At 38.2% G+C, this 9,579-nt stretch overlaps 1 pseudogene; it reads right to left on the minus strand.

Moving 5' to 3' along the window:
• Positions 1-254: 254 nt before the first annotated feature.
• LOC101145746 (proteasome subunit alpha type-2-like) lies at positions 255-952 on the minus strand (annotated as a pseudogene).
• Between the last annotated feature and the right edge of the window lie 8,627 nt (positions 953-9,579).

Here is a 9,579-nt window from a genome sequence, read left to right on the forward strand (position 1 = left end):
GACAGGGGTCTCACTGTGTTGCCTAGGCTGGTCTTGAACTCTTACACTCAAGCAATCCTCCCTCCTAAGCCTCCCAAAGTTCTCCAATTATAGGCGTGGGCCACTGTGCCTGGCCTTATAAGTGTCTTTTTTAAAACATTGGTTTTTAACCATATAGAAATAAATCTAAAAAGAGCCTGCAAGACAAAACATCCTTTAAACATGTTTAAGTAGATAGAATATCTGAAATTCTGGATTTTTCAGTCACTTCATTATTATGCTGTGGCAGCCAAGTCATCCTTAACTTCAGTTGGATGAACTAAACTTCCTAAATACAGCTTCATTGCAGATTCCAACTTCTATGTTATCTTCTGTCATTTGCCTTTTAACACTTTCCTTTAGGGTTAAGATGGTTATATGAATGGCATTTTAAGTTTCAGATCTTCATTGTATCTTCTCTCAAAGAAAGTTTTCCCAGTCACACAGTTCTTTCCCGTTGCTGTGGCATTCAAAGAAAGCTCCAGATGGATCTGCCTGAGTAAATATGTCTGTCCCCCACAACCACAAATAGATAGAAAGACTCCAAATGGACAAATACCACCAGACTGGGTGTATTCTTGGATCTCAGAAGCTAATTTATCTACCAGCTGAGTTGTGGGAATGGGTTCTTGGTAAACAGGATAGTGTTGCTCAGCTAGCTTTTGAACTCCATGCACAAGCATTCTGTAATCTGCACCCATGCCACTATACACCAAACCTGTATGTTTGGTAATTGGTTCCACTCTGTGTACACTTTGCTCATCATATAGAATAGATTTCTGCTCTTCTCAGTTGCTAATACCATGCCATTTGCTGCTTTAACTCCCACTGAAAGGGCTTCTCCAGCTACAGCAGCCAAAGCCTATTCAATATGGACAAATTTACTAGACAGGCCCAATGTAGTCAGCGAGAAGCTGTAACTAAGTTCCTCCATCTTTATCCAGATAACCCTTTTCTCTCTGTCTTAGTGCAGCAGTTTGCTAATACCCCCAATAAAGCACATTTCATTTGATTCTGATTAGCTATGTATTCATCCGTTGCTCTTTTAGGTTGTGGTATATATTTGAAGAGCAAAGACTACAGCTTATCCTCCATCTGAGTCTATGTCAGGCCTTTATAAAGGGAGTGGAGTTAGGATGGGAGGTGGTGTTCTCAGCAGCTGCTTGTTGGATGCCTAACTTTATGGAGTCTGCAGACCAAAAATTCACACTTAATTTTTCCTATAAAAGTCTGGAAAATATTATTCTTACAAATGATTTTGTAAATACTGCAGGAAATTGGCTCCTACTACTATCCCAGCAGCTATTGAAGCCAGTTTGGCTTCAGGTCCTAGACAAATGATTTGTCATCTGTTTCATTTGTTTGTTTTTTTTTCCTGACAGAGCTGGAATTCTGGATTGTTCCCCACTTTAAAAACTTCAAAATCCAAACCAGAAGTAGACAGGACAGGACACGAGGCTCCCCCTTCCCACTTAGTTTCACAGAGTGAAAAATCACAGGCAGTTTGCCCAGAATTATATTTTATGTCTGGCCTTTCAATAGCATATTAAGGTAAAAAAAAATTGTTGCTGTTGTTTTTCTATAACAGATAGGGTCTTAGATATTTGAGAGAGGAAAAGGGTTGGAATCACTCTTATCAATATAGGTAGGGCTCTAACAAATAGCTTCTGATACTCATTTTTAGAGGAAAGAGAAGGACACTAAAATTTAAGAGGTGTGCCTCTGATATGTGGTAAATTGTTTATATCTCACTCAATCCTCACACCTTATCAGGTAGGTATTATTAGTTCTGTTTTATCAGCTAGGGAACTGGGAATCAAAAAGTGTGGTAATTTACCCAAGGTAACAATACTGGAATTTGAACTCAGATCTCCAAGAGTTGAAAGTTTAAGTAGCATCGTTACTCACTTCCCTTAAAATTAATCATTTAACACTGAAATAAAAACCCTTGCCTCCCAAAGTGGTTGATGTTTACTTTCAGCTTAACTAAAAGAATAGGAACAAGATTTACCTTTTCATCTGAAACAACTAAAAGACCTGACAATACTATATGTAATAAAACAATAGTTTTCAGACACTAGTCATGAAGCAGTGAAGGGCAACAATCCTGAAAGAAGGAACACAAATGAGTTGTGTTTTATGATTCCCCTAGCTGATATCTGGAGAGAGATTCCGGATTGCAGCCCAAGGAAAGAGAACTAAGAGAGAAACCAGAGATTTCTCTGAGTTGAGGGAACAGAGGTGGGAGTCCAGAGAGGCTAAAGTCGATGAAGTTCATAAGGCAGAGTACAAAAGGGGAGAGAGCTGCACAGAAAAAAGGCTTGCAGATCTCAAGAGCATCCCCCTTGAGACATAAGCTGAGTACTTCGGCATGCATGGGAAAATTACCAAGGTTGGAGAAAGAACCACCTGAAAGGAGCAGAGGGAGCAATCATTGGAGTTCACACAAGGAAGAGAGTAGTTTGTGTTCCTGCTAGCCAGAGTAGAACAATTCATTTTACAAAGGGTGCTGGATAGAGTAGTCAGGAAAATAGAGCCTCATAGGGGAGCAAAATTAACCCTAGACTAAAGGCTGGTCTCATCTTACCTATTGAAGCTTAAAAGCCTCAGTTTCCGGCTGGGCACAGTGGCTCATGTCTGTAATCCCAGCACTTTGGGAGGCTGAGGCAGGTGGATCACTAGGTCAGGAGATGGAGACCATCCTGGCTAACATGGTGAAACCCCGTCTCTACTAAAAATACAAAAAATTGGCCGGGCGTGGTGGCAGGTGCCTGTAGTCCCAGCTACTCAGGAGGCTGAGGCTGAGGCAGGAGAATGGCGTGAATCTGGGAGGTGGAGCTTGCAGTGAGCCGAGATTGTGCCATTGCACTCCAGCCTGGGCAACAGAGTGGGACCCCGTCTCAAAAAAAAAAAAGCCTCAGTTTCCAAGTAACTGTCTCCTAGAACGAAGTACCAAAAAAAAAAAAAAAAAAAAAAAAACCACCCAGAAAATACATCCTGCAAGAGGAGGAAAACAGTGATAGAAATAGAATCAGAAATGACCCAAATAATAGAATAAGTGCAAAAGAACATCACAGCTATATGCCGTACAGTCAAGAAAGTAGAGGCCAGTTTAACATATTAAGTAGAGATATAGAAGATATAAAAGGGACCAGAAAATAACTTGTAAGAGATGAAAATACAATGTATTAATAAACTTTTTTGTTATTTTTGAATGTATTTAAAAGATAATTGATTTCCTAAAGCAGAAATAATAACAGTTTATAGTGGAGTTTATAACACATGTCAAAATAAAACAATCACACAAAGTTCAGGATTCAGCAAATAAAATTATACCATTGTAAGTTTCTTATGTGCTATGAAGTAAGTACATTATATGAAGGAAAACTGCATTAAGTTACAGATGCATAATATAAGCCCTAATTTCTTTCCCCCACAAATAAAATTATAGTTAATAAGCCAACAAAGGAAATATAGTGGAATCATTAAAAACAATTTAGTTAATTGAAAAGAAGGAAGAAAAAGAAGACAGCGAAGAGAGAACAAAGGGACAAAAACATATGAGACAAAAATAAAATGTCTGGAAAATCCCCAAATATGTGGAAATGATACGATTCTAATGAAGAAATGAAATAAGTTAAGGCCAGGCGTGGTGGTTTATGCCTGTAATCCCAGCACTTTGGGAGGCCAACAAGGGTGGGTCGTTTGAGGTCAAGAGATTGAGACCAGACTGGCCAACATGGTGAAACTCTGTCTCTACTAAAAATGCAAAAAAAAGAGCCTGGTGTGGTGGTGTGCACCTGTAATCCCAGCTACTCGGGAGGCTGGGGCACGAGAATCACTTGAACCCAAGAGGCAGAAGTTGCAGTGAACTGAGATCATGCCACTGCACTCCAGCCTGGGGTGACAGAGAGACCCTGCCCCCTGCCCCCCCAAAAAAGGAGTTAAAAAGTAGATTGACCAGTATGAAAATAAAAATGTGATATGTTGACATTTATTTGTTACAAATAATGCAATCTTTAAGTTTTCTTAAAGGAAAACTTACAACACTAGTTGTCTATATTAAAATAGAAGAAAATTATCAAATTGGTCATCTCAACTTCTATCGTAAGAAACTAGGAAAAAAAGCAAATTAAACCCAAAATAAACAGAAGAAGAGGTAATAATGATAAAATCAGAAGTCCAAGAAATACAAAAAGGAAAAACAATGGAGAAAAGCTAATAAAAACCACAAGTTTGTTCTTTGAGAAAAATCAATAAAATTGATAAACCTCTAGCCAAACAGATTGGAGGGGGAAAAAAAAGAGAGAAGGCATAGGAATATTAGGAATAAAGACAGGTGACATCACTACAGATTCTTCAGAAATTAAAAGTATAATCAGTTACCATTAAAAACAACTTTATGCCAATAAATTTGGCAAGTTAGAGGAAATGGACAGATACCTTGAAAGATAGTACATGGTTTGAATGTGTCTTCCAAAGTTCATGTGTTGGAAACTTGATCCCCAATGCAGAAATGTTGGAAGGTGGCACCTTTAAGAGCTGTTTACATCATGAGAGATGTGTCTTTATAAATGGATTAATCCCATTATTGCAGAAATGGTTTTGTTATCATGGGAGGGGGTCATTATAAAAAGACAATTTTGCCAGGAGCAGTGGCTCACACCTGTAATCCCAGCACTTTGGGAGACCGAGGTGGGTGGATCATGAGGTCAGGAGATCAAGACCATCCTGGCTAACATGGTGAAACCCCATCTTTACTAAAAAAATACAAAAAAATTAGCTGGGTGTGGTGGCAGGTGCCTGTAGTCCCAGCTACTCGGAAGGCTGAGGCAGGAGAATGGCATGAACCCAGGAGGCAGAGCTTGCAGTGAGCCGAGATTGTGCCACTGCACTCCAGCCTGGGTAATAGAGTGAGACTCCATCTAAAAAAAAAAAAAAAAAAAAAAGTACAATTTTGGCCCCTTCTTGCTTTCTCCTGCCCTCTTTTTCCCTTCTGCCATGGAATGACACAGCAAGAAGGCCCTCACCAGATGCTAGCACATCACTCTTGATTTCCCAGCCTCCAGAACCATGAGCCAATAAATTCTTGTTTATTATAGATTGACCAGTCTGTGTATTTTGTTATAGCAGCACAAAACAGCCTAAGACATATACAAACTAACGAGCTCATGAAGAACTAGATAATGTGAGCAACACTGTATTTATTAAAGAAATGATACTTTTAGTTAAACAAAATGTTAAATTTTGTTTTGTCAAACAAAACTCCAGGCCCAGCTGGGTTCACCGATGAGTTCTACAAAACATCTAAGGAAAAAAAAAATACACCAATTGTACACACTATTCCAGAAAATAATGAGGAGAGAAGACTTCTCATCTCAATGTATGAAGCCATCTGATACCAAAACCAGGCAAGGACATTACAAGAAAAAACAACTAAAGCCCACCATCCATCCTGACCATAAAAGAAAAAAATTCTCAACAAAATTTTAGCAAACTGAACAATAAATAAAAAGGGTAATATAAAGTGACCAAGTGAGGTTATCTCAGGAACTCAAGGTTGGAAATCAATCAACTGAAAAATCCATCATTGCAATCCATTATATTTACAAACTAAAAAAAGGAAAACCATATGATTATCTCAATAGAACCAGGAAAGGCATATGGCGAAACTCAACATTGATTTCTCATAACTTTCAGCAAACTAGGACTAGAAGGGAATTTCCTCAAATGAGGAATATAAAAGACTTTCTAATAATCTAATAAAGAGCATCAATGAAAACTCTATAGCGAATGTCATATTTAACTGTGAAAGACCAAACGCTTTTCCTCTAAGATTATCAACAAGGCAAGAATGCCTGCTCTTAGAACTGATTAACATTGTACTAGAGGTTCTAGTCATTGCAGTAAGGCATGAAGAAGGAATAAACCCATTCAAATTGGAAAGCAAGAAGTAATTCTCCATTAAATTTTTAAATTTTTATTTATTTATTTATTTATTTATTTATTTATTTATTTATTTATTTATATTTTGAGGTGGAGTCTCACTGTTGCCCAGGCTGGAGTGCAGGGCACAATCTTGGCTCACTGCAACCTCTGCCTCCCAGGTTCAAGCGATTCTCCTGCCTCAGCCTCCTGAGTAGCTGGGACTACAGGTGCGTGCCACCATGCCTGGATAATTTTTTGTATTTTTAGTAGAGACGGGGTTTCACGGTGTTAGACAAGATGGACTCAATCTCGTGACCTTGTGATCCGCCTGTCTTGGCCCCCCGAAGTGCTGCGATTACAGGCATGAGCCACCACATCAGCCTTAATTTTTAAATTTTTATTATTAATTTTTTGAGTCTCCCTGTCATGCAGGCTGGAGTGCAGTGGTTCAATCATGGCTCACTGCAGCATCAACCTTCCAGGCTCAAGCGATCTTCCTGCCTCAGCCTCCGAAATACCAAGTAGGTGGGACTACAGGTGTGCACCACCACACCCAGCAATTTTTTTTTTTTTTTTGAGAGAGAGAGAGACATTCCCACTATGTTGCCTAAGCTGGCTTTGAACTCCTGGGCTCAAGTGATCCTCCCATCTTGGCCTCCCAAAGTGCTGGAATTAAAGGTGTGAGCCACCATGCTGGCAGACAACATAACCGTTGTCTGCCATTAAACAGACAACCTAAATTTGTAGGATTAGAAAATCCTATGAAATCTACAAAACTGCTAGAATTGATGAGCGAATGTTGCAAAATAATTCTAAAATGTATATAGAAATGGAAAAGGTATAAAGTAGCCAAAATTACTTCATAAAAGAACAAAGTTAAGGGATGTATGTTACCTGATTTGAAGGGTTATTATGAAGCTATCATAAGCAAGACATCCTAGTATTGGTGTAAAATTAGACAAATAGATCAAGGAACATCACAGTGACTTGAGAAATCAACTCAGACATATTTGGTTAACTGAATTTTGGCAAAGGTGCAATGGTAAATGGAGAAAGAATAATCTTTTTAACACATGCTGGAACAATTGGCTAGGGATTTTTTTAAAAAAAGAAAAACGGGAAAAAAGAACATTGACTTCTATTGCAAATTATTACAAAACTAACTTATGCCATATATATAAATTTAATTAAAAATATATCATTTCGAGACCTAAATGTAACATGTAAAATTATACAATTTCTGGAAAAAATTGAGAAAATATTTGTTATCTTCATTTAGGTAAAGATTTTTTAGATATGACATCAAAAATACAGTCCATAAAAGAAAATTTTGATAAGTTGGAGTGCATCAAAACATAAAACTTTGGTTTCTTCCAAAGACAGGATTAAGAGAATGAAAACACAGCTTACATACTGGGAGAAAATATTTGCAGATCACAGTCCAGTAAAGAGCTTTATCTGCAATATATAAAGAACTGTTGGAACTCAATAGGAAGATTGACTTCTGGCATAACAGCATGAGGAGTTCTGCTGACACATTCCCCAGTGAAACTAGTGAAAGTTATTATTTTTTCTGTCTCTGCTGCTTGAAGGAGAAAAACATTATTAAAATCTCCAACCATTTAGAGTCTCTGGAAATGGTCCTCAGGACAAAGAGCAAATGAAGAAACATCTCTTTTTAGAAAATTTAGTAAGAAAGGTGAGATTCTGTGATATTTGAACCAAGACTTCTTCCACCCTCCCCACTCCCAGCTCAGCAAGGTAGTGACTCCACTCTAGATAACTGCAGCCAACAACACAAGGCTCTTTCCCTCCTTGGCTCCCAATCAAAGGCTTTTTTTTTTTTTTTCCAGTAGAGATAGCACTTAACAACTCTCATCCTCCCCCTTGTTGCCTGTTGCTGAGGTTAAATCCCAGGTGAATGTGATTGAGAGGTGGAAGCTCCCTTCTTCTACCAAACTCTTACTCTTGGAATGGAGGTTCTACCTTAGGTGTAGCATACAGAAAATATTGGGTCCTTATGACCCTTCTCCCATGCAGAGAATATTGGGCCCTTATTAAGGTGGTAGGTCCATGCCAGAAGAGGCAAGCTAAGAGGACCAGACTGCAGCTACTCCCCATTCCCACTGAATTCTCAGTTCCTAGTATGTGAGAATCACTTGGAGAGAAGCTTGCCATTGTCCTTACTCTCCAGCTCCAAAGTCAGGGAAAGATGGAAAGGAGCCCTACCAGTACCACTGTCATCCCCAGGTGACTGTAGGCATACCCAAAGCTGTACCATCCTGAAGAGCAACATCAGAGGCTGGACACTGTAGGGGAGGAATAGACTTCACTAAAATAATTCAACCAGTCACTAGACAAGCAGACAAGCAACAACAAAGCTCAGAGTGGGGTATTCATTATCCAGTGTTCCTACAATATATTATCTAAAATATTCAGTTTCCAACAAAAAAATTTTTGAGTCATGCAGGGAAACAGGAAAGTGTGACCCATGCACTGAAAAAAAAAAACCAAAAACTAAAATAAAAATAACCAGGCAACAGAAACTGCCCATGAGAGTGGCCAGATGTTGGCTTTAATAGGAAATGATTTTAAAGTAACCATTATAAATATGTTCACAGAACTGAAGGAAAGCTTGACTAAAAAAGGTAAAGGAAGGTATAGTGATAATGTTTTATCAAATAGAGAATATCAGTAAAGATAGATTTTGAATGGAAATTCTGGAGTTTAAAGTACAATAACTAAAATTTAAAAATGTATTAGAAGTGCTCAACAATAGATTTGAATTGGCAGCAGAAGGAATTTCTGGGCTTAAGGATTGGTCAATAGAGATTATGCGTTCCAAAGAACAGGAAAAAAGATGAAGAAAAGTAAACAGAACCTCAGAGAATGGTGAGATACCATTAAGTACACTGATACACATGTAATGTGAGTATCAGGATTATCCGGAGGAGGGGAGGGGAGGGAAGAAGAGGGAAAGAGTCAGGTAAAAAAAATACTGGAAGAAATAATGGCTGAAAACTTCCCAAATTTATTGACAAACAATAACCTACACATCCAGGAAACTCAATGATCTCCAAATTAGGTAAACACAAAGAGAGCCATAGATAAACATATTATAGGAAAAATGTGGAAAAAGACAAAGAGATAATTTGAAAGAAGAGAAAAATAATCTATCACTTTCAAAGGAACCTCCAAGATTAACAGCTGACTTCCTAGCAGAAACAATAAAGGCCAGAAGGCAGTGGGATAACATAGTCAGTGTGCTCAAAACTCAATAATACAAAAAACAGTCTGATTTTTTTTAAATGGGCAAAAGATTTGAACACATTTTACGTAAGAAGATACATGGATGGCAAATAAGCACATTCAAAGGTGCTCCACATTACTGCAAATTAAAACCAGTTGCAGATTAAATGTCAATTAGAACCAGAATGCGATACCACTATACACTCACTGAAATGACTAACTACAAAAACTGTACTAACTGCTAGCAAGGATGTGGAGAAGCTTGAACTGTCATATATTGCTAATGGGAATGTGAATTAGAGCAACCTAATTGAAACAATTTGTTCATCTCTGAAAAGCTAAACATACAGTAGCATATGACTCAGGCATTTCAATCACAGCGAT

This window comes from Gorilla gorilla, chromosome 9, assembly GCF_029281585.2.
Source record: "Gorilla gorilla gorilla isolate KB3781 chromosome 9, NHGRI_mGorGor1-v2.1_pri, whole genome shotgun sequence".
Classification (NCBI taxonomy): Eukaryota; Metazoa; Chordata; class Mammalia; order Primates; family Hominidae; genus Gorilla; species Gorilla gorilla.